Source organism: Vombatus ursinus, unplaced genomic scaffold (assembly GCF_900497805.2).
Source record: "Vombatus ursinus unplaced genomic scaffold, bare-nosed wombat genome assembly UNPS02014798.1, whole genome shotgun sequence".
NCBI classification, from domain to species: domain Eukaryota; kingdom Metazoa; phylum Chordata; class Mammalia; order Diprotodontia; family Vombatidae; genus Vombatus; species Vombatus ursinus.
In genome coordinates, this window is record NW_020954576.1 from 32148004 (window position 1) to 32175871 (window position 27868).

Genomic DNA, 27868 nt, shown 5'->3' on the forward strand with positions numbered 1-27868 from the left:
TCTTCTTTCTCATTCACTGTAGCATCAGGGGCATAGGTGTTTAGAACAGGAAGGAATAATTTAATCCAATCTCTTCATTTTATCAAGAAGGATGCTAAGGCCCTAAAAGTGAAATAACTAATACCATAAAAGTAGCTAAACCATGATTTGAACCTACACGTCTTACTCTAAAGTCACTTTTTCACCCAAGCTGCTTTGGATTATATGGACCTGCCTGAAGCAGATGAATCAACTCATGTTGTATTTTGGTCTTATTTGCCTGGCTATTGTTGTTGCTTTCTTCCCCTGTGTCATAGGGACCATTCTGCTAACATGGGCAAAAGGGATGTTTACAGCAATGCCCTGTTGGCTGAAAAAGTGCTTATTTAGTGGAAAAACTAAGAACAACAACTTCATACCATTCATTCCATGACTCCTTCCTATTCCCTACCCCACCCCCACCCTGACCCTAAGAAGGATAGGAAATGAAATGTTAGCCAACACATGGCTCCATCTTGGCTATTCAGACTTGTACCATTGGAGCAAATGCACAGAAACCATCTTTTCAGTCTCAAAAACTCAGAAATGGCTACCAATGACAAGGACATTGCTTTTCCAGACAGGAGAAGCTTGTCTTTTGCAAAGTTTGTTTAGAATATCTGCCCAACACCCATTACTGAATTCCCATGCTTTTGTATCCACTTTTTCTTCCTTAAAGAGGGGAACTATTTTAATATACAAGCCAGGCATAGATTGGCCATTCTTTCATGTTGGCCTTTGCCAATGTACTCCCAACATTTTTTTTTTTAAAGCAAAACATGTCAGTGGGGTTAAGCCTATGTTGGAACTTTTGTATTACATGATTGAAATACTCTATCCCTTAAATTATGGATCTTTGTGCTTTTCCTTCCCTTTCAAGATCTAGTATTTGATCCTCACACATGTAACTCCAAATTTTTCATGTAAATAGATTTCTAGAGACTAAAATTTACCAATGATACTTGCTAATTTGGTCAATTGTTGATTCCATCCTCTATGCAAAATGAGTGGCCTTCAATTACCATTGACATTTTGGGAGTATTTGCTAGGCACTTTATACATAGTATCTCATTTATGCCTTATAATGTTCTTTGTGGTAGGTACTACAGGTGCTATTTTCCTCATTTTACAGGTAGGAAAATGAAGTTTATAAAAGTTCAGTATATTGCCTTATCCCATTCTCCTTAATCGTAATGTCTTCCCTCTGAGATTCCTTCTAATTTATCCTATCTTTTTGTACATAGTTCATATGTTATCTCCTTCATGACATTGTGAAATCTTGGAGGGTGGGGACTGTACTTTTCTTTTCTTTATATCCCCAGCATAGTGCCTGACACCCTGTAGATGCTTAATAAATGCTTGTTGACTTGACTTGCTCAATGTTGCTAGTCAGTGTCCGTAGTGGGATTTGAACCCAGGTCTTATTAACTTGAAGTCCAGCACTCTGTCTACTATGCCACTCTGATTTTCTAATGATATTAATACAGGCATCCCTTAATTCTTGCTGTTCAGGACCTCAGCCCTTAGTGGGTTGTGGCTGGAGTGGGGGTAGCCCTAAATAATTGCTGTTTTAGCTGTATTCTGAGTGCTATTTTATTCTCCCCTTTTATAAAAAAAGTACCCCAAAGTTCTCTAGTGGATGTTCACAAAGGACAATAATAGCTGGGAAATTATTGTTTTTGTAAGCATCACATCATGATGTGTCATCTGTCAGGAATGAGGATGTCATGGTGAGAATGGGCTTGCTGAGATATTTCCCTAGGAGTGAGGATAGATTGGTACTTTCCCTTCTCTTACCTGGTTCCCCTTGTGATTAACCTTGTAATTAAGGGCACAGATTTGCAAGATGGATAATCAGGGTTTAGGAACATAGCCTGTGGTGATTGAACAGTAAAAAGAAAAAATCACTGACACACTAAGTATTAGAACCAACAATTCTGGCCTAATTATTAATGGTGATTATGACATATTTATGTAATATTTTAATATTTGTAACACAATTTTGCTAACAACAAAACTGTGAAGTAGTACAATTATTATTATCCCCATCTTATATATGAAGAAACTGAGGTTCAGAGATGTTAAGTAAATTTATTTTTACTTAAAACATTTTTTTAAATTAAAAATTTTTTTCAATAAGCAAAAATATGCCTCTTCTCCTTCCTCCCTTCCATTGAGAATGAAAGAAAAATAAAAACTTTGTTACTACTGATTCCTAACCTGGAATACTTTTCACTTTATAGTGATCCAAAACAATAAGAACTATAGATAGTCTAAGGGCTCTGAAACTTATACACTGAAACTTCTCTGAGGCAGAGGAGTCTCATTGAACTCTTTAGGTGGATACTGGGCTTCTTTTCCTTCTCTCCTATGGGAGAAGGGTTAATCAAAGTAGATTTCTGCTTTGGCCATGCCTGCATGTATTCAAATTGGCACTATTCAAAGTAATAATTACATAAAATATGGTAATTGATTACAGTCCAGTGGAAATATGCAGTGTGGATTTGAATAATGCGAGTATTTCAGGGGATTCATGATTTGCACTTATGTGAACCTAGCTGTATTTGCTAAAAAGGTAACCTTGGGAAAGTGACTCAGGATCACTTAGATCTAGCAGGGACCTTTAAGGCCATTGAGTCCAATGCCCTCATTTTACAGATGAGAAAACTGAGACACAGTTTACCTTTCCTGGCTTCTATTTCCTCACTGAAAAAATTAAGGCTCTGGAGGAAAATATATTTAAATTCCCTTCCAGCTCTAAATACTGTTTAAGCTCATTAAAGTGACATTTACCCTTGACTTCAGGGTCACAGGGATCATAGAAGTAATAGATTCAGAACTGGAAAGGACTTGAAAGGTTATCCATTCCAACCATTTCACTTTACAGGTGAGGAAACTGAGGGTCAGAGGTATGAGATTACTCAAGGTAACACAGCTAACAACCAGAAGAGCACGGATTTTGAACTCAGTTCAACAAACAACAAGGATTTATTAAGCACCTGTAATGTGCTAGGCACTTTACTAAATTCTGGGGATTCAAAGAAAAGCCAAAACTACTCCTGTTTTCCAAAAACTCACAATCTAATGATGGGGGCAGGGGGTGCGTGGGAGGAGACACTATGAAAGTGAATCATGGATAAATAATATATATAAATAGCTAGCTATTATAAATAAAACAACAAGTAGTACTATTATGCATTCACATTATTGAAAAGGTGAAAGCAACTTTGTAAATGACTAGTGAATCAAGAGACAAAACTCATTTACATTCATATCCTCCATTGTGGGTTGGGAAGGTGGCAAGGGTCTGCTTTTTTCAGTTCCCTAATATAATGGTGATGACCAGGTTCAAAGATGGCACTGGGATTGAGTGAAGGCCACTTCTCATAGAGTCAAGGACAGTGCCCAGTGTAGACAAATTCAGTAGAATGCAAGTTCCTTGAGGGCAAGGACTGATTTCATTTTTATCTTTGTATTTCTAGTGCCTACCATGGTGAGTGGTACATTAAATACTCAATGCACTGAATTAAATCTGTGATGTAGATAGGCACTGAGGCATAATGGAAAGAGTTCTTGACTTTGAATGAAAATTTTTGTCCCAGCTGTACCAATTGAATAGTCATATAACCCTTGGGTGGATGACTTCACCTCTCTTCAAGCCTCAGTTTCTTTGTCTGTAAAATGAGAAGAATAAAACTCACATTATTAACACCATAGAGTTGTTTTGAGGATTAAAAGAATGTATAAACTGATGTATAAACCGATAACTGTGAAGCTATGAAGTGCCATTAGAAGTGTGAGCTAATGGGATTAGGTTATTGTTGTTTCCAGTGCTTCTAACGATAGAAATGTTTGCTGGGTAAGTGATATGGTTTTAACTCTGAAGATGAGCATGGTACAATGAAGAGATTGATGGACTTAACTCAGGAGGATCTGGGTGCAAATCCAAATCTGATGCTTTTTAGCAATATAACCACTGGGCATATCACTTGATGTCTTTGAGACTCAGTTGTTTCATTTACAAAATGAGGATAGTAGCACTCCCGAAGTACAGGGATATTTGATCCCTCTGTTACCTACCCCACAGGGTCACTGTGAGAGAGAAATAAAATAAAACACTCTGCAAACCTTAAAATGCTTTACAAATGTCATCTGATATTTCAGTAGAATGTAAAAAACATTTAAGCACCTACAATTATTCAGTATATGTTTCAGTGTTATATTTTACTCTCTTCTTTTTCTCTCATAGACTTGATTTCAGATGCCAGCATGGCTTGATGGCATGAGCCCTGGGGGAACAGCCAAAGCATCTGGATTTGGGTTCCAAGTCTCTGATATCTAGTAACAGGTTATATGTTCAGGGGAAGATTTATTTATCTTTAAAATGGACATAATAATCTTTACCCTTCTTGCCTCATGAGTGTGGTTGTGAAAAAGTTGAGCTAACACTGTAGAAGTGAAAGGAAATAGGAATAAAGGGGAAAGAGTAGTTGCCTAGCAGTATGGTTGATTCAGACTCTCTCTTGTTTGTGGAGGGAAAGATTGTGTTATAATAATGTTGGGAGTGTCAAGGTAATTTGTACCTTTTCCATTGAGGCAGCTGCTGGGATTGAGAGAGTAGGAAAGCTGCATGAAACCCCACCAACAATTTTCTTTCAATTCAGGTGTAATTCTAGTCATCAGAAATGAATTGGGTGCAGTGGTGGGTCGGGGTGGCCATGCAGGAAGATTGTAGCCTTTCCTCCATTCTTGATGTGTTCTCTTCGAGTCCTTCCCTGGGGTAGCAAGAAGAGAAAAGAGGCCGCTTCACATATTTGTGTATTGGCATATAAGCAAGACCACACAGTCTATTGTTTTAATATTTGTGGAATAGTGTAAGTGTCTTGTTCTGGTCCTGTGATGTGAGCTGCCAAACAGTGTGCACAGTGTATGGAACAAATTGAGGAAACTTTATTCCTTGTAACAATGTACATTCAAAATTGATTTTCCTTTATGGTTGGCTATTTGGGGGTAAAAATAGAGCGACTCAGCTTTTCCATACATGCTGAGGCCTGGACCCCTCCATACCAGAGTATATTAACTTCTCCAAATGCCATTTTTCCATCCCACTTCATTGGGACCCAGTGCTGAAAACATTAGTCCTTAGCCTCTTGGTGATAGCTAAAGTACAGGCTGCATATGCCCTAACACTCTTTTAGAACATGCTAGTATAGTCAGGAATGGAATCATTACCACCTTTAAAGTCAGAAAAAAAAATTTAAAATAAGAAAATTTTAGAATAAGGAAAAATGGAATCATTACTGCTTTTATAATAAGAAAAAACAAACCCTGGCCACCCTTATGTTGGAAAATTACTTTCTGGAAGAAACTTTTTGATTGCTAACAACTGATTTGGTTTGATGATGATCAAGTCTCTGAATCTCCCCCCTTGTGGTTTCTGAGCTGACTGGGAGAGGGACAAATCTATAACCTGAATGCATGACTTCCATTAAAATGCAATAGGATTCATTCTCCTCTCTTCCTCACCTTTCATAGCCAGTTAGTTATCAAGTCCTAGGAATTTTTGCATCTCTGACATGTGTCTCTACCTCTCTTTCTAGCGCCACTGCTCTGGGACAAGACCTTTACATAGATTTACAGATCTGCAACTGCAAAGGAACTCAAAGACCATCTACTCCATTGTCTTAACTTTGCGGATGAGGAAACTGAGACCCAGGGAATAAAGGCACTTTCCCAAAGTAGCACAGGTAATGTGTTAGAAATGGAATTTGAACCCACCTGACCTTTTCACTGTGCTATGTTATCTTTGTCATCTATGTAGACTATTGTAATAGCTTCCTTGCAGGCCTTTCTACTTCCTGTCTTTCTCCTCTCCAATCCAGACAGTGTACATCTGTCAGAAGAACCTTTGTTACTCATAGATCTGGTCATATCACTCCTCTGCTCCAGAATTGTCAGTGTTCCTACACTGTGTGCCAAGTAAGGTTCAAACTCCTCTGCCTGTCATTTAAGGCCCTCCGCAGTCTAATGCCTATCCTACGCTTGTGGCTTTGTCTTCTATCACACACATACACACACTCACACAGACACACTCACACACACACACACACACAGAGTATGATTCAGCCCCTTGAATAGGCCACATGCTTTCTTCTCCTATGCCTTTTTTCACCGTGTTATCTATTTCATAATAATGATCTGCTGTTCAGTCTTTTCAGTCGTGTCTGACTCTTCTTGACCCCATTTGGGGTTTTCTTGGCAAAAATACTGGAGTAGTTTGCCATTTCTTTTTCCAGTTCATTTTGCAGATGAGGAACTGATGCAAACAGGGTGAAGTGACTTGCCCAGGGTCACATGACTAGTACGTGTCTGAGGCCAGATTTGAACTCAGGAAGATGAATCTTCCTGATTCCAAGACCAGTGCTCTATCCATTGCATCACCTAGAAGCCTAATAATAATAATAATAGTAATAATAATAAACAACTAACATTTATATAGCTCTTACTATGTGCCAGGCACTATGTTGAGTGCTTTACAATGATTATCTTATTTGATCCTCACAACAGCTCTGGGAGGGAAGTGTTATTATCCTCATTTTACAGACAAGAAAACTGAGGCAGCTGGAGGTTAAATGCCCAGGATCACAAAGCCAGGAAATTACTGAGGCAGGATTTGAATTCAGGTCTTCTTGACTCCAGGTCCAAGGCTTTACTCACTGTGCTCTCTAGTTGCCTTAAAATACTAGCAGACAGTTCTTATGTCCTCCTTAAGATTTTCTTCTCCAGGGCTCCGTTCCTTTAGCCAGTTCACCTTTGGCATATTTAGCCCTCTCTTTGTCATGGTTGTCTTCTTAGAAAAATGCTCCAGCTTATTTATGTATGTCTTTCCCAAAATGTGGCACCCAGAGCTTAGCACAGTACTGTAGATATGGCATGACCAAGGGAGAAGTTAGCAAGAACTATGTCCTCTGCTATTCCAGATTCTATGCCTCTCTTCAAGTAGTTTGTAATAGCAATTACTTTTAAGGATGCTACATGTTGCTGCTGATTCACATTGAGTTTCCAGTTAACTAAAATCCATAGGCCTTTTCCATGGGATCTTTTGTCTAGTAATGCCTTTCCAATACTTTAATTATGAAGTTAATTTCTTTGAACCTAAACATAGAATTTCACATTTATCCTGATTAAATGTCATTGTATTTAGTAAGACCATAATTCTAGCCTGTCAAAGGATTTTAGGGTCCAGACTTTGGTGTAGTAGAGAGGCACTTGGAGTCAAGAAAAACTCATTCAGATCTCAACTCTGGAATTTATTTTCTGTATGACCATAGACAAGTCACTTAACCTCTCTTAACCTCAGTTTCTTGATCTCTAAAAATGGAAAATTGGGAAAATTTTGCTTATACAACCTAAATCACAACATTTTTGTGAGGCTCAGATGAAGTAATGTAGAAAAGCACTTTGCAAATCTCAATCATTATATAAACGTCAGCAATTATCATTATCTTGGGTATTAACTCCAGTATATCTATTTTATTTTTCCAGCTTTTGAGTCTTCTGCAAATGTGATAAGTATATTATCTACATCTTCACCCAATTCTTTGATTAAAAAAAAGTGGCATACCACAGGACTGAAAACAGATTCCTTGGGCTATCAAGGGCATGTATATCCCCCAAACCACCAAGTATTTGAAAGATGTCACATTGAAGAAACAATGTGTTCCCTTCAGGCGATATAATGGTGGAGTTGACAAGTGTGCCCGGGCTAAGCAGTGGGGTTGGACACAGGGTCGTTGGCCCAAAAAGAGTGCTGAATTCTTGCTGCATATGCTTGAAAAATGCAGAGTAAGACAGAACTGAAGGGTTGGGATGTGGAGTCTCTTGTCATCGAGCATATCCAGGTTAACCAGGCTCCCAAAACGCGACGGTGTACTTATAGGGCTCATGGTAGAATCAACCCATGCATGAGTTCTCCTTGCCATATTGAGATGACACTTACTGAAAAGGAACAAATTGTTCCTAAACCAGAAGAGGAGGTTGCTTAAAAGAAAAAGATATCCCAGAAGAAACTGAAGAAACAAACAGGAGTAAATATGACATTAGAATGCAAATAAAGTGAAATGAAGACATTTGTTACAGTAAAAAAAAAAATTGAGTTCCAAATTCTCTCCCTCTATCTCTCCCCTACCCCTCCCCGAGACAGTAAACAATTTGATACAGGTTATACATGTGCACTCATGCAAAACTCATTTCCATATTAGTTACTACCCCCAAAAAACACACACAGACACAAAATAAAGTGAAAAATAGTATACTTTGATCTTCATCCAGACTTCATCAGTTCTTTCTCTGGAGGTGGATAGCATTTTTCATCATGAGTCCTTTGGAATTGTCTTAGATTATTGTGTTGCTAAGAAGCTAATTCACTCACAGCTGATCATTGCACAATATTGCTGTTACTGTGTACATTGTTTTCCTGGTTCTGTTCACTTCACTGTGCCAGTTCATATAAGTCTTTCCAGGTTTTTCTGGAATCATCCTGCTCATCATTTCTGATGGCACAATAGTATTCCATTAGCCATTCCCCAATTGATGGGCATCCCTTTAATTTCCAATTCTTGACCACCACAAAAAGAGCTGCTATAAATACTTTTGTACAAATAGGTCCTTCCTCCCTTCACCTTTTATCTCTATGGATACAGACCTAGTATTACTGGGTTAAAAGGTTTGTATAATTTTATAGCCCTGTAGGCATAGTTCCAAATTGCTCTGCAGAATCATTGAATCAGTTCACAACTCTACCAACAGTGCATTGATGTCCCAGTTTTCCCATTTGCCCTCCAACATTTATCATTTTCTTTTTCTGTTATATTAGCCAATCTGATAGGTGTGAGGTAGCACCTCAGAGTTGTTTTAATGTGCATTTCTCTAATTAATAGTGATTCGGAGCATTTTTTTATATGTTTTGATTTTTTTCACAGTTTTGATTTTTTCATCTGACAACTGTCTATTCATATCCTTTGACTATCAATTGGGGAATGACTGGTATTCTTATAAATTTGATTCAGTAATCTATATATTTGTGAAATGAGTTTTTTTTATCAGAGACACTTGATGTAATTACCTCCCCCCCAGCTTTCTGTTTTCCTTCTAATCTTGGCTGCATTGGTTTTGTTTGTGTAAAAACTTTTATAAAATTTAATATAATCAAAATTATTCATTTTACAGCTCATAACGCTCACTACCTCTTGTTTGGTCATAAATTCTTCCCTTTTCCATAGACCTGGCAGGTAAACTATTCCATACTCCCCTAATATGCCCATGGTATCACTCTGTATTGCTAAGTCATGTACCCATTTTGACCTCATCTTGGTATACGGTGTGAGATATTGGTCTATACCTAGTTTCCGCTAAACTACTTGCCAGTTTTCCCAGCAATTTTTGTCAAATACTGAGTTCCTGTCCCAAAACTTGGATCTTCAGGTTTATCCAATACTAGATTATTATGATAATTTACTACTGTGTCTTTTGTACCTCATCTATTCCACTGATCTGGTACTGATAGTATCAAATTGTTTTGATGATTACACTTTATAATACAGTTTGATATCTGGTATAGCTAGGCCACTTTCCTTCACTTTTTCCCCATTAATTCCCTTGATATTCTTGACCTTTTGTTATTCCAGATGAATTTTATTATTTTTCTAGCTCTATAAATTTTGTTTGGTAGTTTGATTGGTATGGCACTGAATAAGCATATTAATTTAGTTAGTGGTGATGTGGCTAGAGCACTCGACCTTGGAGTCAGGAAAGCCTGAGTTCAAATCTGGCCTCAGACACTTACTAATTGTATGACCCTGGCAAGTCATTTAGCCCTGCTTGCCTTAGTTTCCTTATTTGTAAAATGAGTTATAGAAGGTAACAGCAAACTGTTCCAGTATATTTGCCAAGAAAACCCCAAATGAAGTCACAAAGAGCAGGACACAACTGAAATGACTGAACAACAAAAAAAATTGTTATTTTTATTATATTGGTTCAGCCTACCCATGAGCAATTAATATTTTTCTAATTGTTTAGATCTGACTTTATTTATGTGAAAAATGTTTTGTAATTGTGTTCATATAGTTCCTGGGTTTTTTTTGGCAGGTAGACTTCCAAATATTTTATATCATCTACCATTATTTTAAATGGAATTCCTCTTTGTAGCTCTTGCTGTTGGACTTTGTTGCAGAAATGCTAATGATTTATGTGGGTTTATTTTATATCCTGCAACTTTGCTAAAGTTGTTAGTTATTTCAATAATTTTTTTTAGTTGATTTTCTAGGATTCCCTACATTTACTATCATATCAGTATTCCTGACTCCAGCATTCTATCCACTGTACCATCTAGCAGCCTCAGGGAAGAGTTACAATGGTCCAATGTTCCTGGATGCTCCTACTTCACTTGTTTCACTATTTCCTGGCATATCTTCTCAACAACTTCCTTGCCACAAGGCCAGAGACCATATGCTAGAGATTTAAACCCTTTCATCTCACGATCCCTACTGTCTTGATTGCTGACTTACTTGGCCCACTATTGCTGTAGAAAAAGCCCTAACATATTTAACTTCACTACCTATATCTACCTCTTTTGGAACTATAATCAAATCAAATAATCCACTTTTCCTGGAAAGAGGATTTCAATCTATTCCCCTATGGCTTTAGTTGTCATCCCTATAACTTTTTAGGCCAAAGTCTTCTTCCCTTTTACCACTCCTCTATGTATGTCATCTTTCCCATTAGAATGTAAGCTTCTTGATGGCAGGGACTGCCTTTGCTTTTGGATTTTAATCCCTAGTCCCTAGCAAAGGGACACAATATTTAATACATTTTCCATTCATTCATTCATTCATTCATTCATTCATTCATTCATTCATTCATTCATTCATTTAAATTCTTCCAGCCAAAACTGGGGAGAGGAATCATGTTACAGTGGAACTAGCACTGGTGTTGGCATCAGAGGGTTTGAGTTCAAATCCTGACTCTGTCACTCAGCATCTCTTTGACCTTGGCCAGAGTTACCCAACCTTTTTTGGCCTTGATTTCCTCATTTTTAGAATGAGGGACCTGAACTCAATGGGTTTTAACATTGCATCTAGGTCTAATGTATTATCCTAAGGTATCTCACCCTACACACTAACACATGTTTTTTTTTGGGGGGGGAGGGTGGATTTAACTTTGTGATGCTTCAGAGTAAATTTCAAAACCACAGGAAATATTTTCTTTTCTTTTCTTTGTTTCTCATTCATATCATATTCATACCTATATTCTCTCCCTTCTACTTCCCCCATTCCTCTCCCCCCTCTCTAACTTCTGGTCCCTGGAAATCTGATAGAATTGAATTCTCTCTTCCTTTTCCTTAGCACTGATTATTACAGAATCTGAGCCTTCTTGCACATGTGCAACCTTAGAGCTATCAAAAGACATTTCTGCCATTCTATCCTTAAGTAAAAGTACTCCCCCTACAATCCTTTTTAAAATTGGATCATCAATGAACTGATCTAGGTACCCACAGGAGCTTGATGAACCTATTCCATGATTGACACAGCCAAGAGCTTCTGTCTTATTGATGAGCTGCTGACTTTTCTTGAAGTTCTGCGCCTAATGTAAGATATTATTTTGCGCTAGAGTGATTTCTATATGTGCCACATCATTCTACCAGCCTATGAGTTCTACAAGGGTAGGAACAAGATCATATCAAAATTTCCTATCTTACTCAGAACGTATTCTAGTGTTCTGCACATAGCTTAATACATTTTTGTTGAATCAAATTGAATTGAGCACAAATGGATTGCAAGTTGACAGTGGTACTCAAAGATCAGAACCTAATCTACTTAATTCCTAGAACCAATATAAACATTTTTGAAGTTATAAGCTGAAGGATGTGATGGGTTCACTTCTCCTCTTTACATGAAGGAGAATTATAAACAGGAGAGTCCTTACCTACACTCATCTTAGAACAAATCAAGTTTGTTCCATACTGACTCCTGGACAGAGGGAAGACTATGTTGATAGGGTAGATCTATTTCCTTTTCCATACCAAAGATACAACAGAGCTAGAACATTCCTTTATTTGAAAAGGTGACTTGTACCCCATCATCATTAATATTATTTGTCACAAGAATAATATTTGTAAGATATGACCCAGAAATAGAAGAAAGGATGGTACAAGATATAGCTCAGCTAAAAGGGTTTAGACTTTGAAAGTCACAACAAATGAATGGAATAGAGTTTTTGGTATTGGTTATGGCAAACTACAAGTACCACTTGAGCAATTATAGGTTGAATTTGGTTGAGGAAAAATGTAGGTTGTGGAAAAGAAGTTAATGATAATGAAAATAATAATAACAATGAAAATAATAATATGTTGCTACTTAGAAATATCTACGATTTTTTTTTAGTGTGGATACTGTCTTTGCTGAAAAAAGATATTAGCACCTTATAGATGTTTTTCTTAAGTTACCATGCCTAAAACAATTGGTTTCCCAATGGACAGGCTTTTGGTAGTGTGGTTACCTAGGCTAGACTTCAGAGGATAGAGGTATAATTCATTCTTAAAAGTCTTCCAGCTTAGCAGAACCTTCATGATTTTATATTGTTGGAATAATTTTTGAGAAATTAGGCTTGTTGTCTATACCATGATTAGATACTAGAATAGGATTCTTATGATATAGTATTATTGATAATCTCAATAACCATTATAATTATTTCATTTTATATGTGAGAAAACTGAGGCATGCAGAGGTATATGGGGACTTGTCAAAGGTTATGTAGATAATTTTCCAAATATCTAGGAGTAGGACGCTCATGTCTTGTTCAGTCCTTGTTCATCCTTGTTCAATCTTCCACTATATCAAAGAAAAAAATCTTTAAAATAAAACCTGTAACTCAAATTTCAATGAAAGAAAATGCAGATTTTGGGTAAGTACAGGTATTCAGATATCTTTGTCAGCTCAACTCCCAATTCTCTTTGGAATGTTGAAACTACATTGGGGAGTTTAGATGATAGGTAGATTTTGGGGGAAAAAAAAGGAAGATACATATGCACAAAATGGGTCAGGTGTTACTTCTAGGTTGCTGTGGTCAGTATGAGTGACTTCTTATTCCATTGACTTGTCTGACTTCCACGCCCTGAGTCCTTCTAATTATACTGCATTTTGCCTCTTCCATTATTCCATTTATTCCATTTGTGATGATAGTTAAATCTCTGTAGGTGGCAAGTGAAAACTGACCACAGAAGAACATATGGAGTGAAATTCTTCTGTTCCTGAAGTTCATAATGGAAATACCCCAAACTCCAAGATATATTAATAGTCAGCATCTGCTAAAATGATGAAAAGAAGTTTTTTTTTTCCTTAAACTTAGGATACGAGGCTTTGGGGAATAGAGGGAAGGGTATACAGATTAGGACAAAATGCCTATAGCTGTGTTAATTGAGTTCAAGTGACTGGTTTAAGCAAAATAAACGCAACTGAAAAGAAACAATTGAAATGGAACAGGATTAATCTAATTCATTTTTCATCAATTACTTTAGCAGAGCTGATATAGTGGGACACATAAAATGCTTTCGAGTCTGAAAAGAGAGTCGTTTAGGACATTGAGTCCTTGAGGAATTTCTTTAAGAGAGCTGGAGTGTGATTCCTTTTTCTGTGCCTTTGTTTTCAAAGCCTGTGTGAAATTATGACAAATAGTTATTAAAAACCACAGTGGGACTTCCAGCTGCTCCTAGATGAATTCCTACTAAGTGGAGAGCATCAAATGAGAATGCTGTTAGGGCCTGAAGAAAAAACACAGCAATGGAACTAAGCAAGACTGTCTTTAAGTGCATTTTCAAACAGAAGCCCTTGTAGATTTGAGTTTTATGTACAGTCTGCAAAGATTGAATGACATCAAGACCTTCCCCTTTTTCCATAGAACCCAATGATAGGACTCCAGCAAAGCAGGAAGTGAAGGGTAGTAGCCACCATGTTGTTGGATCATAACGTTAAAGGATGGGGTGATTCATGTTCATATAATACACATTTCCACCAAGACTATTTGGAAGAGAATACTTTGTCTATGGCTTTAGGTCATTTTTTTTTTTAACCACTGTGTAATAGCATTCTTGGTAGGAAGAAGAAACTGCCTTTTTGCTCAAAGAATTCTGCATTGGCTCAAGCAACTTGAGCCCTGAATTCAGTCATAGAACCTGGGTTCAGATTCTTACTTTATTACTTACTACTGTTGAGATTTGGGGCAAGTCACTTAACTCTTCTGGGCCTCAGTTTCTTGATTTGTAAATTGATGAGCTTGAACTTGATGCTCTCTAAATTGCTTTTCTTTTAAATCCTAGGATCCTATGAACCTGACTTTAGTCCCATTGCTGGAGCTCTTCTCAAATATGTTCCAGTAAGTGCCTTACTAAGCAATGAAATATTTTTTATTGAATTGTCAAAGCCTATAAGATATCATTATAAGAAGCAATGTGGTATAGAAGAGAGAGAGGTGGGTTTGGTCAGGAAGACCTGGGTTCATATCTTCCTCTTTTACCTCTGCAAAGTCACTTAACCTCTTAGGTACTTAACCTCTTGACCTGAAGCAGCTGTTGAAAATTTGTTAATTCATAGACTGGAGTGCCTCAGGGGCTGACAAAATTACTGATTCTTTAGCATTCTAACATAAGTTAGCATGAAAAATGGCCTAACTGTCCCCTTTCCTCTCCTAAACAATAATAGCTGACATTTATAAGGCACTTTAAATACATTGTCTTCTTTGATCCTAACAGAAGTGCTTTGAGACAGATATCCATTTGACAGATGAGGAGCAGGAGATTTAGAGTTGCTGATTTAGGAGCATAGATTTAAAGCTGAAAGGGACCTCAGAGGCCAACTAATCTAATCCTTTCATTTTACAGATGAGCAAGCTTTGACTCAAGTGACTTGCTCAGGATCTTGAGGTCAGTTTTCACGACTCTAAATCCATCACTCTATCCACTGTGTCATGACGCTTCTCAAAGTTCACACAGCTATAGGTAGAGATGCATCTCCAAACCCATATCTCCTGTTTTCAGGCCAGGGGCTTACATACATTGACACTAGAACTTCAGTTCAACTCTTCATTGTTGAGTGAAATACAGTATGATTTAGGTCCTTCTTGGATGCTATTCAAGGAGAATTAGTTATCGAAATGTCAAAGGGGCTCCTTTATGAAGCGGTATCAGAATATTAGAAGTGACATTATAAATCACTTAGTCAATTCTTCTCATTTTACAGATGAGGAAATACATTAATAGAAAAGAAGGGACTCACCTAGAGTCCCATATCTGGAAAGCAGTTAGCTCATATAAGGAAATGTCACCTCTTAAAGGTGTATAACTCTGAAAGACACTCACTTTTAGCACGGGCGAATGGCTGAGGGATATCCTAATATATCCCAATATTCCCTTCCAGCTTTCCAACTTTCTCATTCTTTGGGCACCAGGTAACACCATGTTTTCTCCTGGATTCTAAATCTGTAGCAGAATGAGTGGTGTGACTAACCATCTCATACTCAGACTTTGCCTATGAAGTTTGGGATGAACTCTTCCAGTAGCCCTTCTCAGCTCCCACAAAGCAGCTGGCCTAGAGAGATGCTTTCTGGACACCATTGGGCCATTAGAATATCCCCTAGGAAGTTTACTAGAACAGGTACGTTTTGCTTCTTCTTGCTCTTCCACAAAAGCCTCATTTAAATTTTTAAGAAAAAAGCATTTCTTGTGAAAGAACAAAGTTCTGTAAGTATAATTAAGAGTTAGCTTTTTATCCCCCTTCCCTCTGCCCTCTCAACTTGTTTTCTTATGAATCCTTTAGACCTGATACCATCAAATGACCTTGCCCCATTTATTTACTTTATTTTCCTTTTCCTTTACGTGTAGACTTTATTTTCCTTTACTTCAGGTGTTTTTTGATTGTTTGTTTTTAACCAGAATTTAGAGGAATAAAATGTAATGGTGTCAATTCTCAGGAATGATTTAGATCATATCACATGACATAAAAGTTGGGGAAAGCAAAGGACAAAACAAGGAAGACTCAGTTTGCTAGCTCTCCATAAACTACATGTGGACACACATATAAACCACATGTAAATGCATACACACATGCCTACCTGCTTACATACCAGTGCCAGTGGCACAGAATTCAGAGCCCAAGGAGCCACACAGAAATTGGAAATGTTTCCTACTGCATTCAAAATCTGTGGCTACTCTTCTTTTCTTTGAGGCCATATGCACTTCAGGTGAGAGCTGCATTAATGAGTTCTTGCATTAATAAGTTGGATTTCTGGGTGTGGCTCACTCAACATTATTTTCACCCCAAGGGATCGTATAGCATTCTTGGCAGTAGGTCACCCTTGTGAGAAGCACTGACATGTCCAATTGGCCTGCCTTAAGGTAAGAGTGGTCTAACTAGTTCTTTATCAATTTTCTAAGGCTCCCTATAGCTGTTTTTTCCCCTTCATTGATATGCGTGAAATGATCTAGCCCTGAATCAAAGGGTTCTGAGTGCTTCCTGTGCTCCCTTCCTTTACAAAATTTGTTTGTGGCTAAATCATGAAGGTTCCAGACTAGATGATACTAGTGATCCCTTCGAGCTCTAACATTCTGATTCTGTGATGCTATATACCATGTGTGCAAACACTGAAAAAGAAGGGAATTATTTTCCCCAAAGGCCTTATTTCCTCTGTTCAGAATTTCTAGCAGCAGTTTATTTTCTTTGATCTCTTTCTCCCCTCCCCATTTTTTTTCTATACTGGTCCTTTAAGGAGAAAAAAAATTAGGTATCAGTGACAGTGCAACTGGAATGTGCTTGTTTATTTCTTTTATGGCAAAAAACCACATAAATCTCATCTGTGAACATGTCATCTGTTTGTTCTTCAGGGCAAAAAAATACATAACCCAAAGTTTGCCCATGTTGGAGCTATGTAGTTACTGCATTCCTGGGCTGTGGGCCATGCCATTAGACATACTTTGCCAAATTCCTTGTGCCCTGAATTTGGCTCAGCTTGCCTTATGGGAAAATCCTCTGGTATTAAGAACTATCTAGGCCACCTAGAAGGAAGTTCATACAATAAATGGGTTACTGGGTTCCAGTCCATTAGAATAGGAGAATAGGACCCCCCCCCCTTTGCTTGTTCTAGAATCTAGAAGGGAGTGCTCATGATGCATGGTAAGCATTGGCAAGCAAACAGATTGGAAGGAGCCTTGGTGCCAGGGTAAGAAGACAGAGTGAGGGAACAAAGAATACATGTATCTTATCCCTATTGCACAAACATTTCCTTCATTGTTATCTTAGGTAAAGGTAATTGATTGAAGTGCCTAATGCTCTCCAAAATTTAATGCAGGTAAATAACACTTGCTGAATGCATCTTTATTTTCAATTCAACAAGCTTTTAATTGGCAATTGACATGTGTTGAGCCCTGGACCAGGTGTTAAGGATGTAAATGTAATGGCTAGTGAGAATACCATCCTCAGAGCATGCTACACAAAGACAAAAACTTAGTGGTTCTTGCCCTATGGGAGCTTACTTTCTGGTATGGGGAAACAACTTGTATACAGATAAGTAAATACAAAATAATTTTTGGGGGGGCTCACAACTTTAGTGGAATAAGAAAAAACAACAAGAAGAAGACAACACTTGAGGTGTATTAGTTTTCAAAAAAGGGAAGAGATCAGAGCATGCAAACTGTAGCCCTGTGAGCTTGATGTAGATTCCTGAGAAAATTCTGAAATGGATCATTAAAGAGATGGTGGATGAACATCCAGAAAGGGAAGAGATGATAACAAAGAGTCAGCATTACTTCATCAAGAACAAGTCATATCAGATTAACCTCATTTCCTCTTTCAATAAGATTTCTAAACTTTAGAAGCAGGGAATGCTGGGGATGTAGTTTAACTAGATTTTATCAAAAGTTGTTTGTCAAAAAATATGATAATGTATCTCATATTATTCTTGTTGAGAATATGGATAGGTATGGATTAGATGAGAATATAATTAGATGGATTCAGGACTGGTTGAATGTCTGTACTCAAGGAATAGTTACTAATTGTTAAATGATGATATGATCTCCATTGGAGGAGAATTTATTAAAAATTTTCCAGTGGAGTACCCAGTGATGTATGTTTTGCCCTGCTGTTTAATTTTTTTTATCAATGGCTTGGAAAAAGGTATGCATAGTATATCCTTCAAAAACGAGAATGAAACAAAGCTGGTAAGGATAGCTTATTTACTAGATGACAGTCATGATCAAACATGTCTTGATAGGCTATACCATTGGGCTGAATTTAATAAGATGAAGTTAAATAGGGATAAATGTATCCCTATCGGGGGTACAAAAAATCAACTTTACAACTGGAAGATGGAGGAAGCTGTTAGACAGGAGTTGTTCTGAAAATGACTTAGTATTATGACATGATGTCAAAACAAGCTAATGTGATCTCATTCTCTATTAAGGGAGGCAGACTTTCAAAGAGGATGGAGGTGATAGTCCCACTGTATTCTCTTCTTTTCTGACATCACCTGAAGTATTGTGTTCAGCCCTTAGCACCACTGCTGAAGAGGTACATTGATAAGGTGGAAAGTTTTCAAGGAGGGCAATCAGGATGGTGAAGGACTTTGAGTCCATGTCATATGAGTATTGTTTGAAGGAACTGGGCATTTTTAATTTGGAGAAGAGAATATTCTAGGGTGCCATGATAACTATGCTCAAATATTTGAAGGGCTACCATGTGCTGGAATGATTAAACTTGTTCTATTTGACCTCATAAGGCCTAGTGTTTAATACTATGAAGGTACCTTGATTCATACTACATCCAGAAGTGCCTGATTCTGGACATTGATAAGCTATACAACATCCAGAAGAGGACAGTCTGATGCTAAGATGGAGGGAGAATATGCCATGTAAAGATTGGTTGAATGAACCAGGAATTCTTAGAAGAGAGGAGAGAAGACTTAGTGGGAGTGGGTGACATGAAGTCCTCCAGTGTTTAAAAGGTGTCATGTGGAAGGGAGACTGGACTTGTCCCCAGTAAAAGGAATTGTGAGCATTGGGTAGAAATTGCAGAGAAGCAATTTCCTAGCAATTAGAGCTGTTACAAAGTGGAATGGGCTACCATGAGAGGTAATGGGTTCCCTTTAACTACAGTCCTGAATCAGAGTATGGATTACCACTTCTTAGATATGTCATAGAGAGGAGTCATGTTCAAGTAGAGATTGGACTAGATGTCTGAGGTTCCTTTCAACTCTGAGATTCTGGAACTCTAGATCAATTTCTCTTTCCACTCTACCATGCTTTCTTACATACACTTTATGATGATGGCAAGGATTCATCTCTATCTTTGAATACTTATTAGGGTCTCATGTACTTATACTTGCTACAGTTCTTCTTTGTTGGATCAATGATCACATCTAGGTGGACACCTCCTTCACTGATATGGACCGCGATCCATTTGTACTTTCTCAGACTGTGTGATTCTTGTCCATTCTCTCCTAAAAATTTGGGTAGATATTTCATAGAATAGTTCCTTAACACAATGGTGGCTGTCTTCCAGATCTTTTAGCATTTATGGACACCATGATAGTACCTGTTAGCTACCCTGAACTCTCACTATATATCTAGCCTTTTCTGATCATATTTTTCACAAGATGATAGAATTGGGGACTTAGGGATGTAATTGACATTACAAGTCATCTAGGCCAACACTTTTGTTATCCTAATTAGAAAACTAAAGCCCAATGCGTCAAGTGACTTGCCTACAGTCTTGTAAAGAGCCAGAATGAGGATGTGAAACCAGGTTCTCTTACTAAATTTAACATGCTATGTCTAGAAATAAAGAAGTCAGGAAGAGAAAAACATTTTTATGGGGGAGGATTATGAGTTCCATTTGGTACATGTATTAAGGGTCTCAGGATGTCTGATTATCAGGTTTCCATGCCTACTGGTACAGGCCCATCTGGCATGCAAGTCATGGTTGATAATATGCTGCAGGCTACTTATGCCACTATGTATCTCTTTGCTGGCCTTTGGGTTACCTAAAATTTTGAATCTTTGGCCGAAAATCAAATGAAAGAAAAATAGTCTGGATTGCATTTGGGAAAATGAGCACTGCTTTCAGTATGCCCACGTTGTTCTCTGACACAAAAAACTTCTGTTCTCCCTTTATATTATCTTGCTTGTGATCCTAACAGCTTTCATGGATTCAATTCTCATCTTTACTTGGATGATTCCTCAATATATCCAGCCTTAGCATCACTAACTGCCTCTTGGACATCTTGACTAGATATCTTACAGGTATCTCAAACTCAAAATGTCCAAAAAGGAATGCATTATTCTCCATCCTGTTCCATCCTCCCACTGCTCAATACCATTCACTCATTCCAACATTCCTATCTGTTGAGGACCCCATTATTCTAGTCACTGAGGCTTACAACCTCAGTGTCATCTTCAAGTCCTCCCTTTCACTTGCCTCATACATTTAAGCTATCATCAAATCTTATCATTTCTACCTTCATAGCATCTCTTGCATACATCCTTTCCTTTCTCCTCATGCAATTACAACCCTAATCTAGGTCTTCATTACCTCTTATCTGGATGATTGCAATTGACTTCTAATTGGTCTCCCTGCCTTCCTACTCCAATCCATCTATCACTTAGTTATCAATAATTTTTCTCCTATATAAGTTTGACCATGTCACCTCTCTGCACAGTGAACTCCAATGACTTCCTGTTCCCTCTAGCATCAAATATAATTTTTTTTCATTTGGCATTGAATGTTCTTCATGACCTGGCTTCTTCTTACCTTTCTTATACCTTCTTATACCTTACTCTCCTTCATATTCTCTATCCAGCAACACTGGCTTAATTGCAGTTTCTTGAACATGGCACTTCACCTTCAACCTCTTGCCTTTGCTCTAGTTTTCCCCCATGCCTAGAATACTCTGACCTCTCACCTCTAGTCTCTTAGTTTCCTGACTTCCTTTAAGACTCAGTTCAATCCTGCCTTCTATTGGAGACCTTTATTCTTCCCTTCAGCTATTATTGCCTTTCTTCTCAGAATGTGACTCTGTATATATCACATATCTGACTAATTGTTTACATGTTGTCTTCCACATTAGAGCATAAGTACCTTGAGGACAAAGACTGTATTTTTTGTATCCCTAAGCACTTAATAAATGTTTGTTAACTGTACTTTGTGAAATACTAATAATCTCCTAGTGATGCTATATGCTGTGAATCATGGGATACCATGATTGTTGAAGAATCAAGACAATGTATAATTAAATATTATTTAGAGGAGAACTAGCACCAGAGTGGTATAGTAGAAATACTTCTTGAAGTCAGGAAACATTTGTCTTTAGTCATGCCTCTGCCACCCATGGATGTGTGACCAAATCAAGTGGTATGGTCTATATTCCTGGTGAATGTCTAACCTGTCTAGAACAAATGGCTATTTTGCTTCTTAAAGAATTTCAGGGATTCTATAGTTTCTCTTAGTAGGCCATTGATTTGTTGGGAAATTTTTCCTTCTACACAGTTAAAACCTCATCTGCTTTAAGTCCATTTCTTCTTATTTATCACCTGTGATAGACATGAAAAATGGTCTTTTAGTACTATCTTCATCAATATATTTTATGTGCTTAGAGACAGTAATCAAGGCACCCCTCATCCCTCTCTTCTCTGAGTGGAAAAATCCCAATTCTCTTAACTTTTCCTCACTGGACCTTTTTTTTCTATCATTTTAATTATATTTATTGCTCATTTCATGTCAAAAGGGGAAGTGAAATGGTGACAGATTAATTGCTCCCAGGGCTTGAGGTGGCCTTCAGTGGACATGGGTGTTGTGTATTGGCATCTCATGGCACTACTTCATGTTCAGCACACACCCTTGGAACTCAGAGAATGGCAGGAAGCAAGGCAAGGGAGGAAACACATCAAAGAAAGGCACTTACTATATGTCTTAGAAAAACCTCCGTTCAAAATTAGTTTGTTACATGGGACTAAAACCTTCAAGTTCAAAAATAGATCAAATGGTTTAAATATGATCCTGTTCCCCTACTTCGCAAAGGCTCAGTCTTTCCTCTTGAGCATAAAATGTTTCCAACACTGAACACCAAATCATAAAAATGCAGTTTATAAAAAGCATGCTGACACTGTAAAAATTAATAGTATTCTTGGAAGGGGAGCCCTTTAAGTTTTTACAGTGGTAAACTCAAAAGAAAATGGATTTTTTTTCCTTTTCTCTTGTAAAGTTAATTGACTTGCCTGTCTTAGTTTTCCCAAATGAAACATTTTAGATAGATACAAACTCACATGTAATGCTCCCCTCTTTAGCATGTCATTCAAATGTCCAGCTTTGTGGCCTGGAACTCTTTAGGTTGCAACTGTTAATAGTCACTCTGGAAAAAAAAAACAGTAGCCAAATATTCAACCTTTAGAATAGTTGTACAAAAGGATCTTTTTTCCCCTCTTTTCCTTAAATGTCATGGGTCATTATGATCAACATTTTCTGCCATCACCAAATGCCTTTACTATTTTCTTCTTCTAGATGCCATGATTTGAAACACAGTTAAAAGATGTAGAAGTTCATAGTCACATGCAGATGAGTTTTTGGAAGGTGAATATAAATAGGGGAGCCAAAGAGAAGATGACTTTTATATAGCAAGTCTACTTCCTGTCTGTAAAGCCCAGAAAAAGGGAAGCAATGACCAAGAAGTTGAAATTGAGGTTGTTGATGTTAAATTATTAAGCTCAGCTTTAGACCATAAGACTATTAACCTAAGACTTCTCAACTACTTTCTCATTGACAAATTTCTAAATTCCCTAAGGCACCAATGAGGTAGCAAGTGGAATGGACCAAACTGCACAAGACAAACATTCGGGCATTAATAAAGGTGACAGTAATTTTATAAAAAGACTATAGTTTATAATTTATAATTATGTAAGAAAAGTTCATAAACTATTCATATCCTCTCCTCCAAAGAACATTACAATAATGCCTCAAAATAAATTGTGGAATGGCAGAACCAGCAAAAGGATGGTGTGAACAAATTTTCCAGCCCAAGACAACTTAGAAGGTTGACAGGAAAGGTCTGTCTCACTGAGGTAAGAGGGGAGTGCAATCCAATACAGGCTGCACCTGGCAAGCCAGCAGTAGGCCTTGGGGGTGCCTGAATTGGCAGTGGAGGCTTCCAGAGCTCTCAGCTCACATATAGTAAGGGAATCAGAATACTGGTCAGAGGGAGATTACAGGAGACCTTTTGCTGGCACTGGGAGCAGGATTCTGTTGCATTAGCCATACACGGTTCAGGGTTGCAGTCCCAAGGTAAGGAAGAGCACTAGCAAGAAAGGATATTCAGGTCACATTTCCAGGATGAAAAAGAGTGCATATGGTCACTCACAGGCTAGAGTATAGGGCCAGGAAAGCAATGACCACACTGCTCCTTAAATCATACAACCTTGGGAGAAGTAAAAATTTAAAGACCCCCAGAACTCACTTGGAAAATAGCATCATGAAAAATCAGAAGTTTGAGACAATGTCCCCTCCACCCTTGAAGTAGAGCCCAACTTTAACATGTAAAGTTAAATGACAAGAAATAAGCTGGGAAAATGAGCAAACAACAAAAAAAGAACCTGACCATAGAAAGTTACTATGGTGACAGAGAAGATCAAAACACAAACTCAGAAGAAGAAAAGGTAATCAAAGTGACTACATGCAAAATCTGAAAGAAAAATTTGAAAACTGGTCTTAGACCCAAAAAGAAGTCTTGAAAAATCTCAAAAAGCATTAAAAAAAACAAATAAGAGAAATAGAGGAAAAATTGAGAAGAGAAATGAGAATGATGCAAAAAATCATGAAACAAGAGTTATCAGCTTTGTAAAGGAGGCACAAAAATCCACTGATGAGAAGTCTTTAAAAATCAGAATTAGCTAAATAATAAAAAAAGATATACAAAAATTTACTGAAGAGAACTCCTTAGAAAGTAGAGTTGGCCAAATGGAAAAGGATGTACAAAAGCTCACTGAAGAAAATAATTCCTTAAACATTAGAATTGGGCAACTAGAAACTAATTCCATGACACATCAAGAAACAAGCAAAATCAATAGAATGAAAAATTAGAAGAAAATGTGAAATATCTCATTGGAAAAACAACTGAACTGGAAAATAGATTGAAGAGATATAATTTAAGAATTATAAGACTAGGCTCAGCTAGGTGGTGTAGTGGATAGTGCTCTGGCTTTGGAGTCAAGAGGATCTGAGTTCAAATCCAGCCTCAGACACTTGACACTTACTAGCTGTGTGACCCTGAGCAAGTCACTTAATCCTGATTGCCTAACCAAAAAAAAAAAGAATTATGAGACTATCTGAAAGCCATAATACAAACAAAAGAGCCTAGACTTAATTTTTTTTCAAGAAATTATCAAAGAAAATTGCCCTGATATCTTTGAATCAGAGAGTCAAATAGAATGGAAAGAATACACAGATTGCTTCCTGAAAGAGAACCCATAATGAAAATACCCAAGAATATTATAGCTAAATTCCAGAGCTCTCAGTTCAAGGTGAAAATATTGCAAGCAGCCGGAAACAATTCAAATATCATGAAGCCACAGTCAGGATAACACAAGATTTAGCAGCTTCCATGTTAAAAGGATTGGAGGGCTTAGGCTATGATATTCTAAAGGGCAAAGGAGATAGAATTACCATCAAGAATAACCTACCCAGCAAAACTGAGTATAATCCTTTGGTGGGGGGATGAATGGATATTTAATTAAATAAAGGACTTTCAAGCATTCCTGGTGAAAAGACCAGAGCTGAATAGAAAATTTGACATTTAGACTGAAACCCAAGAGAAACATAGAAAAGTAAATAGGAAAGAGAAACCTTATGGGATTCAATAAAGTTAAACTGTTTACATTCCTACATGGGAAGATGATACTTGTAACTCCTAAGAACTTTATCCTTATTAGGGAAGTTAGAAGGAGTATACATAGACAGAGGGCACAGGTATGAATTGACTATGCTGGGATGATATAAAAAAGTAAAATTAAGGGGTGAGAAAGAGATGCATTGGAAGAAGGAGGTGGGAAGAGGTCAAATGGGGTAAATTATTTCACATAAAAAAGATGCAGAAGAGCTTTTACAATGGAGGAAAAGATGGGGGAGTGGTGGGCAAAACTGGGACCTTGCTCTCATTGAAACTGACTCAAAGAGAGAATAATATACACAGTCAGTTGGATACAGAAATCTATCTTATCTTACAGTCAAATAGGAAGGAAGGAGGATAAGAAAGGGGGAACTGCTTATAGAAGGGAGGATTAAGGGAGGCAGTGGTTAGAAGCAAAACAGACTTTTGAGGAAGAAGGGGGGAGGAGAGAGAGAGAGAGAGAGAGAGAGAGAGAGAGAGAGAGAGAGAGAGAGAGAGAGAGAGAGAGAGAGGGGAGCCTAGATGGGTGCGGAATAGGATGGAGGGAAATACACAGTTAGTAATTATAACTGTGAATATGAGTATGATGAACTCACCCATAAAATGGAAGCAGACAGCACATTGGTATTAAAAACCAGAATCCTACAATATGTTGTTTGCAAGAAACACATTTGAAGCAGAGAACCACACAGAGAATAAAGGTAAGGGGTCAGATCAGAATCTATTATGCTTCAACTGAAGTAAAAAAAAAAGGAGAGGTGGCAATCATGAACTCAAAGAAGAAACAAAAGTAGATCCCATTAAAACAAATAATAGGGAAACTACATTTTGCTAAAAGGTACAATAGACAATAAATAATGCACCAAATGGTACAGCATCCAATTTCTTAAAGGAAAAGTTAAATGACTTACAGGAAGAAATAGACAGTAAAAGTATAATACTGGGAGACCTCAACTTTCCCCTCTCAGAACTAGATAAATCTAAGAAAAAAAAGCCCAAGAAAGTTAAGGAGATGAATAGAATTTTAGAAAAGTTAAATATAATAGACCTCTGGAGAAAATGAATGGAAATATAAAGGAATATGCCTTTTCTCAGCAGTATATGGCATCTACAAAAAAAATGAACATCTATTAGGGCATAAAACTTCACAACCAAATGTAGAAAAGCAGAAATATCAGATACATTATTTTCAGATTATAATGCAATTAAAATGATATTCAATAAAGAGCTATGGAAAATGGATTAAAATTAATTGGAAACTAAATAATATAACCCTAAATAATGAATGGGTTAAAAAATCACAAAAATAATCATTAATTTCATTAAAGAGAATGACAGCAATGAGACAACATGCTGCAAAAGCAGTACTTAGGGGAAATTTTATATCTCTAAATGCTTACATCAATAAAATAGAGAAAAAGTAGATCAATGAATTGGGCATGCAACTAATAAAACTAGAAAAAGAACAAATTAAAAATCCCCAATTAAACACTAAATTGAAAATTCTGAAAATCAAAGGAGATATTAACAAAATCAAGAGTAAGAAAACCATTGAACTAATAAATAAAACTAGGTGCTGGCTTTATGAAAAAAATAGATAAATCAATGATTAATTTGATTAAAAAAGAAAACCAAATTACCAGTATCAGAAATGAAAAGAGTGAATTTGCCACCAATGAAGAGGAAATTAAAGGAATGATTAGGAACTATTTTGCCTAATTATATGCCAAAAAATCTAACAATCTAAGTGAAATGGTTGAACATTTACAAAAACATAAATTTCTCAAACTAACAGAAGAGGAAATAGAATACTTAAATAACTATTTTAGAAAAAAAAATTGAACAAGCCATCAATTAGCTTCCTAAGAAAAAATTGCCAGGACCAGATGGATTCAGGAGTGAATTCTACCAAAGACTTAAAGAACAATTAATTCAAATATTATATAAAGCATTTGGAAGAATAGGCAAAGAAAGAGTCCTAAGAAATTCCTTTTATAACACAAATGTGGTGCTGATACCTAAACCAGGAAGAACAAAAACAGAGAGAAAACTATACAACAATTTATTTAATGAATATTGATGCAAAATTTTTAAATAAAATACTACTAAAGAGATTATAGCAATATATCATAAGGATCATACACTATGAGCAGGTGGGATTTATACCAGGAATGCATGGTTCAATATTAAGAAAATTATCACCATAATTGACCATATCAATAACAAAATCAACAGAAATCATGATTATCTCAATAGGTGCAGAAAAAGTTTTTGAAAAAAAAATATAACACTTGTTCCTATGAAAAACACTAGAAACCTTAGGAACAAATGCAGCTTTCCTTAAAATGATAAGTAGTATCTATCTAAAAACATCAATAAGCATTATCTGTAATTGAGATAAGGTAGAAGCCTTCCCAATAAGATCAGGGGTGAAGCAAAGATGTCCTAATTATTCAGTATTGTACTAGAAGTGTTAGCTATAACAATAAAAGAAAAAAAAATCAAAGGAATTAGAATAGGCAATGAAGAAACAAAGCTATCATTCTTTGCAGATGATATGATGGTATGTATTCTTGGAGAAAGTGAGAGAATCAACTAAAAGACTACTTTAAGCAACTAACGTTAGCAAAATTGCAACATAAATCATCAGCATTTCTATGTATTACCAACAAAGTCAGAAGCAAGAGATAGGTAGAAATTCCATTTAAAATAATGATAGACAATATAAAATACTTGGGAGTCTACCTGCCAAGACAAGCCCAGGAACTGTATGAATATAGTTATAAAACACTTTCCACATAACTAAAGACAGATCTAAACAATTGGAGCCAATATAATAAAAATGATAATTCTACCCAAGTTAATTTAATTATTTGGT